Source organism: Microcaecilia unicolor, chromosome 5 (genome assembly GCF_901765095.1).
Source record: "Microcaecilia unicolor chromosome 5, aMicUni1.1, whole genome shotgun sequence".
Taxonomy (NCBI): domain Eukaryota; kingdom Metazoa; phylum Chordata; class Amphibia; order Gymnophiona; family Siphonopidae; genus Microcaecilia; species Microcaecilia unicolor.
The window spans coordinates 242,843,672-242,862,860 of NC_044035.1; the positions used below are offsets into that span (position 1 = coordinate 242,843,672).

The following is a 19,189-nucleotide window of genomic DNA, read 5'->3' on the forward strand; positions in this document are numbered from 1 at the left end:
CACCTCTTTGCTACTGCTTTTGATTCCTAACCATGACTCTCTTACTCAACACCCTCACTTATCACCCCTACCACTGCAATTTTCCCACCCCTAGCTGTCTGTTTGTCTGTCCAATTTAGATTGTAAGCTCTGTTGAGCAGGGACTGTCTTTTCAGGTTCATTTGTACAGTGCTGCGTAAGTCTAGTAGCGCTATAGAAATGTTCAATAGTAGTAGTAGTAGTATACGAAGCGGTTCCCACCATTTACAGAGGAGTGTTTTTCTCCATCACTGTTTCAGAGATTCACTCGAAGTTGATTGTGTTATCCCTCAAGGTCTTTTTGAAAATCATTCCGCATTGTATATTTAGAGTTTTATCTTTACGGACAAACATCTGTAAGACTCCTGAGGCAGGCTTTTTGGGCCGAAACGCGGCATCGTGTCGAGTCTTTTATACAACAGCTGAGTGTTTTATGTCACAGTTATAAATGAATGATTACGGGTTCTGTTTACTAAGCAGCATTATAGGCACGTTAACATTTTTAACGCGAGTTAACCATGTACGTGCCTACAATATCCCTATAGAAGCCTACATGGTTAGCGAATGTGCTAAGTGTAGGTGCTAAAACCACTAATGCACCTTAGTAAACAGGGCCCTTTATGTATTACTAGTAAAAAAGCCCCGTTTCTGATGCAAATGAAACGGGGGCTAGCAATGTTTTCTTCTGTGTGCATGTGGGAGTGTGTGTGTCCCTGCCCTCTGGCCTCTCTCCCCTCCCCCCTCTGAGTCCTTCACTGTTACAGAGCCAGCGATTTGATTTCGTGCTCTGCTGTTTTCCTTCACTGACTGTGTTACAGAGAGGGCGGGGCAGACACTCATAGGGAAATCGGATATCTCGCCCCCTTCACACTTCCAGCTGGAGGCTTCATAGAACGTTGGTGTTGCTTTTTATATAGAGAGATATGCATCAAAATATTTTTAGTCCCTTTCTTTGTTTTGAGCAGTTTTGTACTATCACAGTAAACAGCAAGAACATGCTGCTTGACTGTGAAACAGCTTTGTAGCTGGCAAAAAAATAGTGTTTTGTTTCACATTTGTTTCACATTCATACATATATACAAGTCCTCGTCCCTGGATTCTATATATGGTGATGCGAGTTTAGGCCAACATTTTTTGGTCCGCACACAAATTAATCAGCTTATGAAACAATTCATTGCAATTAATTGATTGAAATCAATTATTGCACTTAATTGGCAATAATAGAAATTTGTGTACACATCTCCCCACACCCTATTCTATAACCCCATGCACCTACATCTCCTAATGCACAACTCAATAGAGGGCGTGGTCAGGGGAGTGGCAGGGGTGTTCCTAAAAACTGCACATGTGGTTATACAATAGCAGAATTGTACCAATAATCCTACAATTATAAATCAGTGGTGCTTCATTAACATCAGACGTCACACGCTGAGTATAAAACTGGTGCATTTTGAAAAGAAGCGGATCGCCATTTTGTAAAAGTGCCGTGCAGAGACCGGTGTGGCGAAGAATATATCTTGGATGTATTTATAAATGAACTTCCCCTGAAGCAGCCTGTTGTTGGCGAAACAGGGTTCCGCTGTTGGGAGATTGGATTATTATTACTGCAAAAAGGATATCAGATAATCGTCATCCAAGATAAGTAACATTTGATCGTATACTCTTTACTTTAAAACCTGAGTCTCACCCCATAGGTATTGTGAAAAGGTGGTTGTGCAATAGTTTCATGAATATAAAAATATAAGAATACATGTGGAGTTTTTTTGAAGACTGATGATTAATGAGGAGTCCTCTTTATTCAAAAGGTAAAACGAGGTGTCTCCGGGTTTACTGAGGTCTTTTTTTCCTCCACTAATTTTTCATTGAAACTTGCTAAATATGACTTTGAATACCTGATTTATAATTGTAGGATTATTGGTAGAATTCTGACATTGAATTCTACAAATTCCAAGATAAAACAGTTATACAATAGCCCATCACCAAAATGCCTGAAGTTGGGTGCTGGCATTTATGCCATGTTTCAACTGGCGTAAATACTGGCGCTCAATGTTTGGAGTGGAAATGGGCTCTAAATGCTATTCTATAAACTGCGCTCAACCTGGAGTGCTGTTTATAGAATAGCACTCCACTCCGAATTTTTCCAGCAGCAAAATCTCCGCACCATTTCTTGAATAGCCTCCTATATGCTGAGACAATTGATTGAATATATATTAATAGGACTGGACTTGCAATAGGTGTGGTCCTGTAATGGCTTTGATGACCTTTCGTTGTAAAATATTCTGATGTCTACAGCATTTTTTATATTGAAATATTTAGGCTACCGCAGATACAGCGCTGCATACGTCTAGTAGCGCTATAGAAATGATTGCTAGTAGTAGTAGTAGCTTTCTCCACTTCATTTCATGTTTTCTAGGAAGGATGGCGTTCCTTGTGCACAGAGAGTGAGAGGTGGGGAAGCAGGAAGCCAGATTCTGCAAGACTCTACTAGGGACACCAACAGAATCAAAGGCTTCACTCTTGTCAGGTTTTTGTGTGGTTTCAGGGGAAGCTAAATTGTAAGAAATAAACACAGAGGGGAAAAAAAACCAACTTGCTGAGGATAGCTGCTGTTTCTCCCAGCCAAGGAGACAAACCAGGAAGGAAACAAATTGGAGCCCTGCCTTCTGAGCCTATGCTATCATGGCAGGCAATGGAGAAAAAAAAAACTAAACCTAGATCTTCATGAAGAGAGACTACTCTTCCTCCCAAAGGTAGCCAGCATTGGATTTACTGAAAGACAGAAAAGTTGCTGTGAAATACCAGCTCCTATCAAAGTAGGCAGAGCCCCCTCCACCACACCTAGGGTTACCATATTTTGTCCCCCAAAAAGGAGGACACATGCCCTGCCCCACCACACACCCCGCCCCCTTTTACACCCACCCCGCCCCCTGTCACATTTTCCCCTCCCCCCTGTCACACACCCCATCACCCCCCCCGCCCTTACCTTACTACTGCCAGGTGGTCTCGTGACCTCTTCGGGGCAGGAAAGAGCCCCCTCTTTCCTGCCTGGAGCGCTGCCCTGCATGCATCCTTCCTGTTGTTGATCTCGGCTCTGATTCAAAATGGCCGCCGAGAGCTGAAGTCTCGCGAGGTCACTTCAACTCTCGGTGGCCATTTTGAATCAGCTCCAAGATCAGCAACAGGAAGGAAGCATGCAGGGCAGCCAGTGGCGTAGCAGGGGGGGCTGCCACCCGGGGCGGGGCGGTTCGCCGTTGCACACCCCCCCCCCCCCCGGATGCAGCATGATGACACCCCCTCCCCCGACCAGCTCCCGCACCCTACCTTTAAAAAGAATATCGGGAGGCAAGGGGCAGCGCCTCGCGCCTGCCCTGCACGTAAAAGAAATGTGGACCATCGGGCCTTCTCTCGCTCTGTCTGTCCCGCCCTTACGGAAATAGGAAGTTGCGTCAACGGAGGGCGGGACAGATAGAGCGAGGAAAGACCCGACGGTCCACATTTCTTTTACGTGCAGGGCAGGCGTGAGGCGCTGCCCCTCGCCTCCCGATATTCTTTTTAAGGTAGGGTGCGGGAGCTGGTCGGGGGGGGGTGTCGATTCGCCGAGGGGGGGAGCTGGGAGGGAGCACCCCCCCCTGAGCTGACACCCGGGGCGGACCACCCCTCCCGCCCCCCCTTGCTACATCACTGAGGGCAGCGCTCCGGGCAGGAAAGAGGGGGTTCTTTCCTGCCCCAAAGGCAGAAGAGGTCACTAGACCACCAGGGCAGTAGTAAGTAAGGGGAGGGGAGGCTAGCAATCTGCCTGTTTGTCCAGATTTGTGGACAAACGCCGGCTGGTGGGCGGGCCGTCCTATAGGATGGCTCACCCACCAGCCTGCCCATTTGTCCAGAAATCCGGACAAACGGGCAGATTGGCAAAACCCGCCCAGTTGCCCGGATATGTCCTCAAAAAGAGGACCTGTCTGGGTAAATCCAGACATATGGTAATCCTACCCACACCCCAAGCTGGAACTGTACAAACTGTTGGAGAAAGGGCTGAGAGTTTACCCTTTTTTTAAAACTTGAATTTTATTGAAAATTTGTAATGACATAGAACTGTACATGAAACACGGGCCGTTTTCCTAAGGCGCACCGAAAAATGGCCTGCGCTAGTGTAAGCACGGGTTTTGGGCACGCGCAGATCCATTTTTCAGCACGCCTGTATCAAAATGCCTTTTTTAAAACTTTTCTGAAAAGGGACGTGGGGCAAAGTAAAAACTGGCACGCGGCCATTTTGGGTATGAGACCTTACCATCAGCCATTGACATAGTGGTAAGGTCTCTCGCATTAACCATGCGGTAATCGCCTATGCACATCAAGTTGGAATTACCACCTGATTTTTGCTACATGCCAGAAAATAAAATATATTTTCTTGCGCGCATAGCAGATGTGCGTCAAAAATAAAATTACCACACGGGCCATGTGGTAGCCAGGTGGTAACTCCAAATTGATATGCGTTGGGTGCGCATAGGCGCCTAAGTGGCTCAGTAAAAGGCCTGTTTACTACGGTTCATTAGTATTTTTAGCACGCGCGCTAACCATGTAGGCGGCTATAGAGATACTATAGGCACATACATGGTTAACATGCGTTAAAAATGTTAACGCGCCTATAATGCTGCTTATTAAACAGGGCCCTTTATAACATCCCTGTTCCCCCCCATACCCAACACCCTTCCTGTTTAACTGGGACTGGGAACTTCATTCCCCTTACCAGCTCTGGTTCAGAGACTTACCTCCTGGGAGATGAAAGAAAAATAAAACAAAGGCCCCTAAAAATCCTGTAACCATTTCAGTTTGTTTTTTAATTAGATTGCCTGACTCCAGCCTTCCTGCTGTTCAGTAGGACTTTCTTTTTTTTTTTTAGCTTTTAAGTATTATGAAAATGTTTCAACTGAAAAGGTGTTGGGTTACCCTGACCACTCTGTACAGTTAGTATGCCATTTCTAATTATATTTCTGTGCTACTTGTTGTGACATATCATGTACTTTCTGCTACCTGCCTTTTCTTTAACCTGCATAGTTTTCTTTCCATAGCAGCCTAAGATTAAAGTTTCTCTTGGTTTTCTTTTCCTAGGAAATATGTTTCCATCGTAATACACTATCGGAATGTGGTGATTTCTGTGATCTGCCTCAGGTAAAGTTATACAGAAGGGGAATGTTACTGTTCTGAAAAGGGTCACCAAGGTCCCAAACCCCTCTTGCCAATTATCCATCCATCTTCATAAGGCTCAAATCCCAGAACCCCGTGTATTTAATGTACGAGTGATCCAGGGGCCTGAAAATGTAAGAGGTCCAGTCGCCGACAATGGAGTTGCTACTGGAGGGCTGGTCTTGTCCCCTACATATGACATCTTTCTGCAAATTTTAATGTATGCTTACCATTTGCTAGTCTAAACAGACGGGAAGGCGGTAGAACTAGAGGACATGAATTGAGGTTGAAGGGGGGCAGACTCAGGAGTAAAGTCAGGAAGTATTTTTTCACGGAAAAGGGTGGTGGATACATGGAATGCCCTCCTGCGGAAGTGGTAGAGATAAAAACGGGAATGGAATTCAAACATGTGTGGGATAAACTCAAAGGAATCCTGTTTAGAAGGAATGGATCCATGGAATCTTAGCAGAGATTGGGTGGCAACACCAGTAATTGGGAAGCAAAATCATTGCTGGACAGACTGGGCAAACTTCTACGGTCCATACCCTGATCATGTCTGAATAGATATGGATGGGTTAGAGTGTAAATTTTAAGAGGCTTCAACATTAGCTTCAGAACTTTTAGTACAAGAACAGTGCTGGGCAGACTTCTACGGTCTGTGCCTTGAGAATGGCAAGGACAAATCAAACTTGGGTATAAATATAAAGTATCGCACACCATGTAAAATGAGTTTATCTTGTTGGGCAGACTGGATGGACCGTACAAGTCTTTATCTGCTGTCATTTACTATGTTATTATCTCTATATATAAAAGGCACCTCCAACGTTCTAATTGAAGCCTCCAGCCGGATGGCATAGATATCCGGTTTAGCAAGTACACAAAGGAAAAGAGAGTCGTAAAACAAGCAGAGAGCTCCTTGCAAGTCAAGCAATTAACTCTGCCCTGAACTCTGCCCTGGGTGATTAACAAGGTCAGCTGGGGTGCACAGCTCCTTGCAACTAAAACAATTAACTCCTCCCAGAGTCTTAGGAGCTTGCCTTTACTCACCCACGCTGCTGTCATTGCCATACACTCTAGCAGCTGCTGCTCCACGTTGTCATTTTTAAATTGTTGCTCCATCAGAAACAAGTCTACAGCTGTTTCAACTGGGAGGGAAGGTGGCCCTGGAACTGGGATGGTGGGGACTCTGAAACTCTGAGGGACGGAGGGAGGGGGGACCCTGAAACTCGGATGCACCCTGGGACTAGGAGGGGGGATGACACTGGAACTGGGAGGGAGGGAGGGGATGACCCTGGAACTGGGAGGGAGGGGGACCCTGCAACTGGCAGGGAGGAGGGAGTGGTGGGCCCCTGGCTCACACTCTGATTCTCATTCCCTCTCTCTCACATAGTCAATCTCACACACACACTCTCAAACATACACACTCCGAGGAAAACATTGCTAGCGCCCGTTTCATTTGTCAGAAACGGGCCTTTTTTACTAGTGTTACTATAAAAGCTAGAATACATTTCCAGTTGATTCATTTCTAACTTTTTTTCTTTTTAAGTTAATTATAGTGAATCATTTGACCTTCAATAAGTCATGGAGACAAACACTCTGGCCCTTCTAACCTCTCAGTTTGATTGTTGTATCTAACTAGTCATGCATATTGGGGGAGATTCTATATATGGCGCCTAAGAAATCGGCGTGGAAATCAATGCAGACTAAGCATATTGTATAAGCGATGCCTAGATTTAGGTGCGGTATGTAGAATACGCTTAGTTGGTATTTCAGTACCTAAAACTACATGTCTCCATTTACACCAAAGAAAAATGGTGGAAATCCCGGTGCATAGATTTAGTACCAATCTTAGGGTTAAATTCTCAATAATTAGCCACAATACATCAAGATTCCAATATCACTTGGCTAATACAATGTTTTTACCAAATTGAAAACAAACATTCCAAACCCAGACATACACAAGACCAAAAAGATGTATGGGACCAGATGAATTTTTAAAGTATGTTGATGAATATGATGTCTGATATTCCATATTTCCCCCAATGATCAGTGGTTCTTCTTCACATTCTATCGGGATTTACAATGGATGGATTGTTTGAAAGTTTAGCGCTCCTGATTAGGGATATGCCATAACTTTAAAAAAATTGGGGGAATAAACAAAAGACTTGGAACTTTCAATGAGTATATAACAACTTTCTTGACATCAAAACAACAACTATTGGAGAACGACATCAGGGTATTGTGTGTGTTTAAATGTGGGGGGTTGGATGCTATGAGATCACTAAACAGATAGTTTTATTAATTGTTAGAACATGATTTTGTAATAAAGATTGTAATTTTAAATTTGCGTATGAATGGGTTTGGAATGTTTGTTTTCAATTTGGTAAAAACATTGTATCACCCAAGTGATATTGGAATCTTGGTGCATAATTTAGGCGCACTGGGTCATATAACTATAACTATGCATATAAACTTTGGACCGCCCATTTCCCCACCCATAACCATGCTCCTTTATGCCTGCACATATAAGTTAGGTGCACTGCATTACAGAACGCAATTAGTGAGTTGTGCGCGTACATTATAATTATTACCAATTAGTTCTCAATATTGCTCGTTAAGAGCTGTTATCAATGCTGATTAGATTAAGCCAATTAAATTACATGTGTTGTTATAGAATACAGTTGAATTTCGGCGCAGATCTCTAGGCACGCTATATAAAACCCAGGGGATAGGGCCTTAGTCTATAAAGGCTATGCTCCTAAATTTATGCTCTTAAATTTATGCTACGAAATTATTAGTGTAATCTATGCTCCTGATTTAGGACCTATTACGTTCATAGATTTAGCATACATTACACTCCTAAATTTATGAGTATAAATTTAGGAGCATAAATTATACTCATTAATTTAGGAGCATACCCTTTATAGAATAAGGCCCAACACTGGCTGTACATACCTACTTACCATGTACTCAGACTATTTTCCTGAATCCATGTACAATTTTTAAGTCAGCCACTCTTATTTTCTATCTAACACCTGTTTCTCTATCTTATTGTCTATATGTTCCACCTCTGCTTACACCCTATGCTATCTATTAAAATGTTTTAGTATGTATTGAGTTGAGTTTGTAAGTAGGGTACTATGCTATAATGTGTACTGTTAATTGAATATTTTTTTACAATTGCAATTGTTTTTGCCTATGGCTGGGTTATACTTGCTGTATAAAGCATTTCGTGAATTTCTTCAAAAGGATGGTAAATAAATAAAAATACATACATAAATAAATAAATAAATAAATAAATAAATAAATAAATATGTTGCTAAGCATCAACCGAGACCCACACTATTCTATAATATTTCTAAATCATAACAGAACAACAGTCCATTTAAAAAAAGGGTTTTGATTTCTATGATATTTTACTGGGAGTTGAAGAAGCTGTCAACTAATGGGAAGTAATAATGTCATTTTACTACAAATCCTTTTTTTTGTCCTTGACTCATTCAAGTTAAGTGATGTGACCAAACACTAAGGGCTCCTTTTACAAAACCACGCTAGTGATTCCAGCACAGCAAATACGACAAAGCCCATAGGAATTGAATGGGCTTGGTTTCATTTGCCGCACACGAATCGTTAGTGTAGCTTTATAAAAGGAGCCCTAAACATGGTTTAAAGACAGCTTAAATCTGGTAAAAACAACTGAAAGAAAGAGAAAAAGAATAAGCAGAAAAGTGCTGATATAATGGTGCATTTTACCTTTATTCCTGTGCAGACTAGGCACCCACTCACTCTCCTCTCCTCCCCCTTCCAGTCATTCTCTCCCTCTCCTGTCCTCTACTCACCTTTCTCTTCCCCTCCACCATCTATTATACTACCCTCTCCTGCCCCCACCATCTACTCACTATTTAAAAGAAGTGAGAAACAGTCCTCATAAAAGTAGCTGAATATCATGCATGTGCCAAAATTTAATATCTGAGCAGATACAGTGTGGAAGGGTTGCTTATTTATTTGGATTTTGCTCACACCTTTTTCAGTACTAGCTCAAGGTGAGTTACATTCAGGTTCACTGGGTATTTCACTGTCCTTGGAGTGTTCACAATCTAAGTTTGTACCTGAGGCAATGGAGGGTTAAGTGACTTGCCCAAGATTACAAGGAGCAGCAAACAAAAACTACAGAAAGGCAGTATATCAATTCCCTTTCCCTTTCATGATTATCTATAAAAGAACAGGCTTCTACCAGGCACCATCTGGGCCCTTATTTATGTACAGCTAGTTATAGAATTGCACCCTAAATATTGATGATAAAGGATTCCTTATAATTTCTCCTACAGACAAGTAATAGTTACCAACTGGCTTCATATTTTCATGAAGGCAGAGCCAGTTCTGGTTCTATCCCCACTGTTTATATAGAGATTTAGTAGTTCACCTTTCCCTAGGAAAACCAGGAGTTTGAGCGCTACAGAGCCACCAGCCAACATGGCTGCTTAAAAGGAAACCATCTCCCACCCATTTCACTAAAAAATATTTATACTACCACCCCACCAATTCTGAAAAGATAGAAGGAGAAAGATTACATGATGGCACAAGCAACATTTGGAGGAGCTGATAGAGAGACAGAGGAGACAGCCTTATATTGAGGAATATACTCGCAACCATCATAAAATATCTGGCTGATAGTGCACAAAGGGCCAGATTCTATATATAGCGCCTAAAAAATCTGCACGGTAAAGATTTCCGCCTAAGGGTATACTATAAGTGGTGCCTAGATTTAGGCGTGGTATATAGAATACGCTTAGGTGAAATCTTAGCGCCTAAAACAACGTGCATCCATTTAGGCCAACGAAAGCGTGGCCTAAATCCCTGTGCATAGACTTTGGTGCACCAGGCCATATTCTATAAGTGCATGCGAAAAGTTTGGAACGCCCAATAAATGCCCATTTCCCCACCCCTTTTGAACTGCACACATTAGAATTTAGCAGCAGTTCATTACAGAATACGTTTAGTGAGTTGTGCATGTAAATTCTAATTATTGCTAATTAGTGCTCATTATTGTTTGTTAAATGCTGTTATCAATGCTGATTAGCTTGTTAAACCAATTAAGTTACGCGCGTTGTTATAGAATATGCCTAGATTTCAGCGCGAATCTCTAGGCGCACTATATAGAATCTGGGGAAAGCCAGGATGAAAAAGAAACAATCTCCCTAATATTCAAAGCGATTTAAATAGCCTGGAGAGGCTCCTGGACGTTTAATTCGCTTTTCTAGGGCTTCCTATGAATATTGAGCGCCCCATAATCAGACAGTGCCTATGAATATCTGAGATTAGCGCCTAAGCCGAGACCTGCTAACTTAGGAACATTCCAGAGGTGGAGTCAACATTTATGCAGTTAAGTGCTGATATTCAGACCGTATAAAGGGGCCCTTTTACCAAGCTACGGTAAAAAGGGCCCTGCCATAGCGGTGGTAGACATTTTTGCAGTGCACCAGGGCCCTTTTATCGCAGTGGGTAAAAAAGACCCAAAATTGCAATTTCCACGTGGCCATGTGGGGAAGGAGCACTTAGCGCCACCCACTGCGGTGGCAGTAAGGGCTCCGGCTGTAACCAGGTAGCACTGTCCGATTACTGCTGGGTTAGCACTGCACTAATAATTATGGAAAAAATTTCCATGGCACCAAAAATGGCACATGCTCAAGGCAGAACTACTGCCAGCAGCTACATTGGGCCGACGGTAGTTCCGGGTTGCCACCCAGCAACCCTTTAGTAAAAGGGCCCAAAAACAGTCCTATCTTTATTTGGTTCATTTTATGTGGTTAAAGGCTGAATACTGCACTTAACCGGCATACGTTTTAGCAGCCAAAATACAACCGGATATTCCATGTCGTTCCCCGGATATGATCTGGCATTGAACATCCAGGAATACAGCCGGCAGCGGACATAAAATCTGTGGCTGCCACCAGCTAAATATCGCCCGGAAAGGCTTCATGGAGGAGATGGTGGTGCATGGGTTTCAATTTAGTCAGTCCAATACCACTTAGATAAGGTATCATAGCAATTTTGTTGTTGTTGCTGTTGGCTTAATAGTAAAGACTAGGTTGATTACTTTGAGCTTTGGGCTACAGGTAGTTTGTGTGATGTTTTCCTTGTATTTTGAATGGGAATTGAATAATATATTGAATGATGGACACCACAGTGACATGTTAGTAAGATAAATAATATCAACTGACATAAGCCTTTGGAACTCACATTGTTCTAATACAGTTTCTCTTGTACACTTTCTAGAGGATACTTTACACATGTAAATGGGATATTATAAAACCAGGTTATGTACACACGGTGCCAGCAGATGCATATATATTAGTTATATATTTAGTTTAAAAACATTCGTATATGGCAAATCAAGATTATTTCTAAGCTGTTCACAAGTTAACAATAATAAAATCACAATAAATAACATACCATGACATACAAAATGACAAGACGCAATCTAAACATAGGGTCAATATTCAGTGGGAGTTAACTAAGCAGGACTAACCCTCTCCTCACATGTGCAACTTTCCCGAAATTAGTCACCTTATTTTCTAGCTCCTCTTACTCTCTTACCTATTTATATGTTCCATCTTTGCTTACACCCTACGCTGTCTAGTAAAATGTTCTATTACATATTGTGTTGACATTGTAAGTAGTATACTATGGGCCCTGTTTACTAAGCCGCACTATATGAGTGCTAAAAATTAGCACGCACTAACGCTAGAAACACCCAAAGAAATATATGGGTATCTCTAGCATTAGTGTGTGCTAAAAGCACTAGCACACCTTAGTAAACAGGGCCCTTCACTATACTCTGTATTGTTATTCGAATATTTTTACTGCTGTAATTGTCTATTGCTTATGTTTGATTTATTCTTACTGTACACCGCCTTCAGTGAATTCTTTCAAAAAAGCAGTAAATAAATCCTAATAAATGAATAAATATTCAGCAGCATTTAACTGGACAGTTCCTCAGAATATCATGCTTGACTGTCAGGCACTATCAAGGTAATCAAATACAACAAAATCTTCAGAAGATAAAGGGAGATCACAGAATATCCTACCATACAAAGATCTCTCATTCAAAATTGAAGACAATTCAAAAGTTCTTACCAAAAATATAAAAACATATTTATTCAAAAAAAGACTCATATACTGTAGAGATCACTAACATTTGACTCTTCCTTCTTACATTTCAATAGTAATCTTGCTTCAATGTACTTAAATCCATTTATTTTAAAATGCAAGATAGAACTTTTGAGTTGAAAATTTTTAAGTGCCTTTTATATATTCAGCAGTGGGGCAGAGGAAGAGCTGAAAGTTATCGGGGCACTGCTAATAGCCGGTAATTATCTGGGCAAGTAGGACCACAAACGTATGAGTCTTAAGTTGCACGGGCAGCTATCCAGGTATTGCTTCAGCATGGCTAACACCAGCCCTGCATCAACACTTGTGTGCATGAAAATACATTTTAGTGAACATCAGCTTAGGAGATGCCTGCAGTGTTAGAACTAAATACAGTGCCTATGTTTTAGTATAATTTTTAAGCCCTGTTCATTCTGGACAGTCTTATAGGAAAGTGCTGGGGGAACAGAGTGTAAGTAAATAAGTGAGAGGTCTGAGACAAAGGGCCCAAGAGGGAGTAATGGGAAGGACTGCTCATGCATTTAATACAAACTATAATCTAGAGTTCAGCATAACAAAGGGGTCCTTTTACTAAGGTGCGCCGAAAAATGGGCTACGCTAGTGTAGGCGCATGTTTGGGGCACGCGCAGATCCATTTTTCAGTGTGCCTGTAAAAAAGGCCTTTTTAACATTTTTGCCGAAAATGGATGTGCAGCAAAAAAAAAGTTGGCGCGCATCCATTTTGGGTCTGAGATCTTACCTCCAGCCATGGACTTAGCGGTAAGGTCTCACGCGGAACCATGCGGTAATCGTCTATGTGTGTAGAATGATGATTACCATCCGGGTTCCACCACGCGCGGGAAAAGAAAAATTATTTTCTGGCACATATAGTGGAAGCGCGTAAAAAACTAAACTACTGCCTGTGCCTCGTGGAAGTCAGGCGGTAACTCCAAACTGACGTGCATGGGCATGCGTAGGCGCCTACGTGGCTTAGTAAAAGGGCCCCAAAGACAGGAAGTGTATTACTTGTTCAACATTAAAATTAAACATTTAAATGGTCCAAGTCCTGATAACTTGGCATCTTATCTGAAGTTAAAAATCAGGACTTGTTCATTACATTATCTACATCTGTACTCAATTGTGCTTCCAACCATTACGGCTTTTAGAGTCAACGTGTAAAAGGATGTTACAAGGTATTGCCCCTTTTTCTGGAGCTCTCTTCCGTTAATGCTTAGGCAGGAGGAGCAAGATTATCTAAAATTTTGTATAGTTTTAAAAACATGGCTATTTTTACTCAAAACCTGGGCAAATCTTCTCAATCTTTTCTCATTGATTGTATTGTAATTGTTATCGTGACTGTACTCTTATTGCAAACTGCTCTGAGCTATAGGTTGAGATGGTATATGCTGTAAGTATTATTGTTTTAACGTTATGTTATGCCATTAACTGCTAAGGGGTTCAACTCTCCAGAAAAAAGAAACAAGCTCTGCTAAGAGAAGTCTGAAATCTTCAGCTTCCCTCATACAAGAAGCAATTTCAGAACACTAGAGAGTTTAAATTACCAACAAAAAGATTTCTGATACTTATCTGCTGGAAGCTATTTGTAGAAACAGAAGAGTAGGCATATTGATCAGTAAAAACTACAGACCCTGAAACAATATATATTGTTTCATACACTGGTTTGTGCTGTTCCTGCTTTGTAAATTATTGGAGTTATTTTACCGGCTATAACGTGGCTTGCAGTGTGCACCCGCTGGAATGTCATGTTATAGTACTCACGTAGGGCTCTGTAATACAAGTGAATTTTAAAGATTGTTTTTCAACTCTGTCTTGACCGACCAGTGAACTCGGGGTCTGTATTGTAGATTAGAAGTAATTCTGTTTAAAAATGATTGTTTAACTTTGATTGTGTGAAAATAAGTTGGAATGCAGAAGATAAGACACAGCTCTAAGTAAGTTGGTATGTGAAGGGGAGGATGGTTCTTGTTTCCGGAAGTTCAGCTTGGCCACCTGGACTTGGAAAGCATGTGACCATGTTCCCACAGTATGGCTTGTTTACCTAAACAGAGAAGCATTCTGTAATTTTCCTTAGCTCTGAACATGAGTTCTGAGCCTAATAAAAAGGGGAGTTTCTTTCAGTGAAATCAGGAGCACTTAACAAGCAATAATCAGCACTAATTGGCAATAATTAGAATTTAGGTGCATAACTCGCTAAGCATATTCTGTAATGAACTGTGCTTAAATTCTAATTTGTGCGGTTCAAAATGGGCATGGCTATGGGCATGGCTATGGGCGGGAAATGGGCATTTCATGGGCGTTCTAAAATTTGAGTGTAGTTATAGAATATGGCCCAGTGCGCATAAATCTACGCATGAGGATTTACACCACATTTTTCAATGGTGTAAATGGAGGTGTGTAGTTTTAGGTGCTGGGAAATAAACTAAGCAAATTCTATATACCGTGCCTAAATCTAAGCGCCATTTATAGAATATACTTAGGCAGAAATGTTTACCGCGCAGATTTTTTTTAGGCACCTTATATAAAATCTGGACTTAAGTGCTGGTATTGAGAGATGAATGTGTTTGATTCAGAGCAAACCCAAAAGTGAAACCACACATTGGTGCCTGTTTCCTGCGTTTAAATATAACCAATTAGAAATACATCAGAATCAACACGATCTTATCTAAATCTGCACTACCCAAGCTGCAAAGGACTTAAATACAAAACAACTTACGCATCTACTTTTTCCTACATAAGCACACAACTGTGGAACGAATTACCAAAAGCCTTGAAAACGACGTACGACCACCTAAACGTCCGGAAATCAATAAAAACCAACCTGTTTAAAAAAGCATACTCTACCGATCCAACTTAAATGCCTAATCTCTGCAACACAACCAAACTAAAGCACATAATGGACATAACACAACTATTCCATTCTCCGATTCCCTAATGTGGCTATGCCACATGAACTTGATCTTATCACATCACCCTGTATTTTTCACACCGGAGCCTGCAAAGGCCTCTCCGGTACTATGAAAGCCACATTGAGCCTACAAATAGTTGGGAAAATGTGGGATACAAATGTAACAAATAAATAAAAAATAAATAAAACTCTTTCAAGTAAAAAAAAAAAAGAAAGAAATCCTTATATTTAAAGGCACAGTAAAAAGATGCCAATGTGTGCTTCACTGTCGGGTTTCCCTGGCGCATGTGCACAGGAGCTGAGCTTACTGTGAAACTCTTGTTTGCATACACCATGCACGTTCCCCCTCCTTGATTTCGCTTTTATATCATTTCCTTTGAGCAATAGCGAGCAAGCTTTCTGTGCTGTTCCAGCAGTATGGTTTCTGTGCTGTTGGCTTACTGCCGGTGTTCTGCGCATCGGCCCGTCAGAGTGCTGTTTGTCCTCTTATGATGCTTCCACTATATTTTGTAAAGATTTTGAATGCAGCAAAGTATTTTTTTAAGGTAACAATTTCTCTCCGATCTTCTCTGTCTTAATGCAGGAGAAAGTGATGCTCTGCCGCAACTTTGTTTTACTTTCCTACTGAGATGCTTATGACATCATTAGACACAGGATTTGAGAGAAGGGCGGCAAGGATTGGCTTGCTTGACTGCTTGTCAAAAAAGTTTCAACATGATAGATGATGTGTCTTACTCTGTTGCTTTGTCCACCTCCCAAAGTGGCTCTGGTTTGTCCAGTCTCTCCCCCTTTGTAGACATGGTTTGCTGACAATAATGAATGGAACATACAGGGATTTGGCTCATTTCATCTTTAGGTCATTTGGTTCATGGATCACAACTCAATTCATAGGCTGAGCTTCTGCTCAATGAGGGGTCCTTTTACTAAGCCACGGTAAAAAGTGGTCTGTGGTAGTGTAAGCGCATGTAATGGGCATGTACCGGGCCAGTTTTTACCGTATCTATAAAAAATGTTTGTTTGTTTTTTTAATTGGCCGGGAAAAGGGCCTGCAGTAAAAATTAAACTTGCGCGCACCCAAAACCGACCTGAGCCCTTAACACCACCCATTCATCTAGAAGTAAAGGCTCACATGCTACACATGCAGTGACTGGTTGGCACACGCCAAGTGCAGATTACCACTGGAACTGGTGCACGTAGGAGGAAATAAATAAATAATTCATCCAGGCATTATAGATGCGTGCCAAATCTGAAATTACCATCAGGAGGGCAAGCTAGCCTGGCGGTGGTCTCAGTTTGGCACACGCTGCATGTGCATAGAGTGTACCACGGCTTAGTAAAAGGGCCCCTGAGCTGGTTTTGCTTGCTGATACTGCAGAGACAATCCGGCCGATATTCAGCGCTATTTAACCAGGCAGGAAAGTCTCCTGGCTGTTAAACAGTACTTAACCAGCTAAGTGCTAATATTCAGCATGAGACAGACAACTCCACTGAATATTACCACTTAGCGCATACCCCCGGATTCTATATCGTGCGCCTAGCATTCCGCGCCAAAATCAAAGCATATTCTTTAACAATGCACATAACTTAATTGGCTTAACCAGCCAATCAGTGTTGTTATCTGCACTTAACAAGCAATAATGAGCACTAATTGGCAATACTGAGGGTCCCTTTTACTAAGGCGGGTAGGCGCCTATGCTTGTACAATGTGTATCAAATTAGAACTACCGCCACGTGCCCTGGGCGGTAATTCTAATTTTTATGCGCGTCCGAAACGCACGGCAGAAAATATTTTAAATTTTTTTACCATGTGGCGTTAACTGGGTGGTAATTGGCAGTGTACATGCACTGACGATTACCGCCCGGTTAACGTGTGAGACCTTACCGCTAAGTCAAAGGGTAGCGGTAAGGTCTCAGGCCCAAAATGGAAGCGTGCCAATTTTTATTTTGCCACACATCCATTTTCAGCCAATGAAAAGGCCTTTTTTGCAGGCACGCTGAAAAATGGACCAGCGCACACTCAATACACGCTCCTACACTAGCACAGGCCATTTTTCGGCGCGCCTTAGTAAAAGAGCCCCTAAGAATTTACATGCACAGCTCCTTAAATGTATTCTGTAACACACTGCGCCTAAATTTTAATGCGTGCAGGCAAAAAGGGGCATGGTTATAGGTGGGGAAATGGCCATTTCGTGGGAGTTCCAAAATTTAAGTGCATTGTTATAGAAACGCATTGTTATAGAAAATGGCTCTCTGTGCCTAAATCTATGTGCTGGGATTTAAGTCATGTTTTCCTTGGTGTAAATGGATGTGCAAAGATTAAGGCACTAGAATACCGACTTGACACACATTGGGCGCGTGTAAGCACCTACACCGCTTAGCAAAAAGGGCCCTGTTTAAACTGGCTGAAAAAAACCCTGGATATTCAATGCCAGTCACCGAAAACAGCCCAGTATTGAATATCCGGGCTCTGTGCTTATCACGGGACTTAGCTGGCTTGCCTCCCGCAGGCTGAATAGTGGCCACAATGTTTGTAGAGGGCAGGGGCGTAGCCAGACTTCGGCGGGAGGGGGGTCCAGAGCCCGAGGTGAGGGGGCACATTTTAGCACACACCCCCGCGCCACCGACCCCCCCCCCCCACACATTTTTTACCTCCCCGCCGCCACCACCAACCCTTTCGACCCCCTGTTCCCGCCGCCAACCCTCCTCTGCCATCGGGTACCTTTGCTGGCAGGGGTCCCCAACCCCCGCCGGCCGAAGTCCTCTTCTCTGGCGCGGCCGCATTGCTGATCTGCAAGGGCAGGCTTCTGTTTCTGTGAGTCTGACGTCCTGTACGTACGTGCAGGACGTCAGACTCACAGAAACAGAAGCCTGTCCTTGCAGATCAGCAACGCGGCCGCGCCGGAGAAGAGGACTTCGGCTGGTGGGGGTTGGGGACCCCCGCCAGCAAAGGTACCCGACGGCGGTGGCGGGGGAGGGGGGTGGAAGGGGTTGGCAGTGGGGGGGCCAGGGCCAAATCTACGGGGGCCCATGCCCCCATGGCCCCACGTAGCTACGCTCCTGGTAGAGAATGTCCCAATAATGCATTGCACCAAGTGGCTGGGCTTAATGCCCATCCAGAGTTCTGGAGGGAGCCCTGATGCAAGGCCCCTGGCCAAGGACTGTCACAGCAATTGCTAAGCTAAATAAGTAAGCATGGGAAATTAACACACAGGAAAAATCCCTGGCCAGCTGCAAATGAAATCACGGCTCCACAGCCCAATTCCAATTGAGTGGGGTGCTGAATAAGAGTGGGGGAAGATGACAGGCCAAAATAAATAAAAAAAATAATAAAGCATGTACGGATGATTTTACTTTTGCAATACAGTTTGCAAAAATCAGTTAAAAAATATTGTAAGAAATAGCAGCACTCTAGGTCTGTGCATGTCATGTGGTAAAATCAAGTTCTGCTTAATCCCTCCTGAAATGGGATCCATTGGTGACCCTTAAAGCTGTATACTCTTCTGATATGAACAGAAATCTCCTCTATGCACAGGCAATAAGGCATGATGGGGTGTATGGCAAAAATATGTTCCCGAACAACCCAGGCATATCTTGGGTGCGCTGCAGTCTACATTAATACATGAAAATAAAAAAAGACACTCAGCAATGGCAGTGGTGATCCCTCCCACATACACCAAATGTGTACAGAAAAAAAAACATTCAGCATGTTACACAGATACAGCACCACAGCTCTGGCAAAACTGTTCTCAAGGTGGGGGGGGGGGGGGGGGGGGGGGGGTGACCCAGCAACACTGCATCCAGACTTAGCAGCGATGATTTCAAAGGCACATGCGTGGAACTGTCTGTAATCATAACATTAGCAGAAGGGCATCTCAACTTAATATGCACAAGAAGAAATAAAATGACAATAAGGGA

General features: G+C 42.6%; 1 protein-coding gene across 2 annotated transcripts in view; it reads right to left on the reverse strand.

Annotated features, from left to right (window-relative positions):
• The window catches only part of LSAMP (limbic system associated membrane protein), a 1,187,184-nt gene that overhangs the window by 1,134,445 nt on the left and 33,550 nt on the right, over positions 1-19,189 (reverse strand). The window lies entirely within an intron of this gene.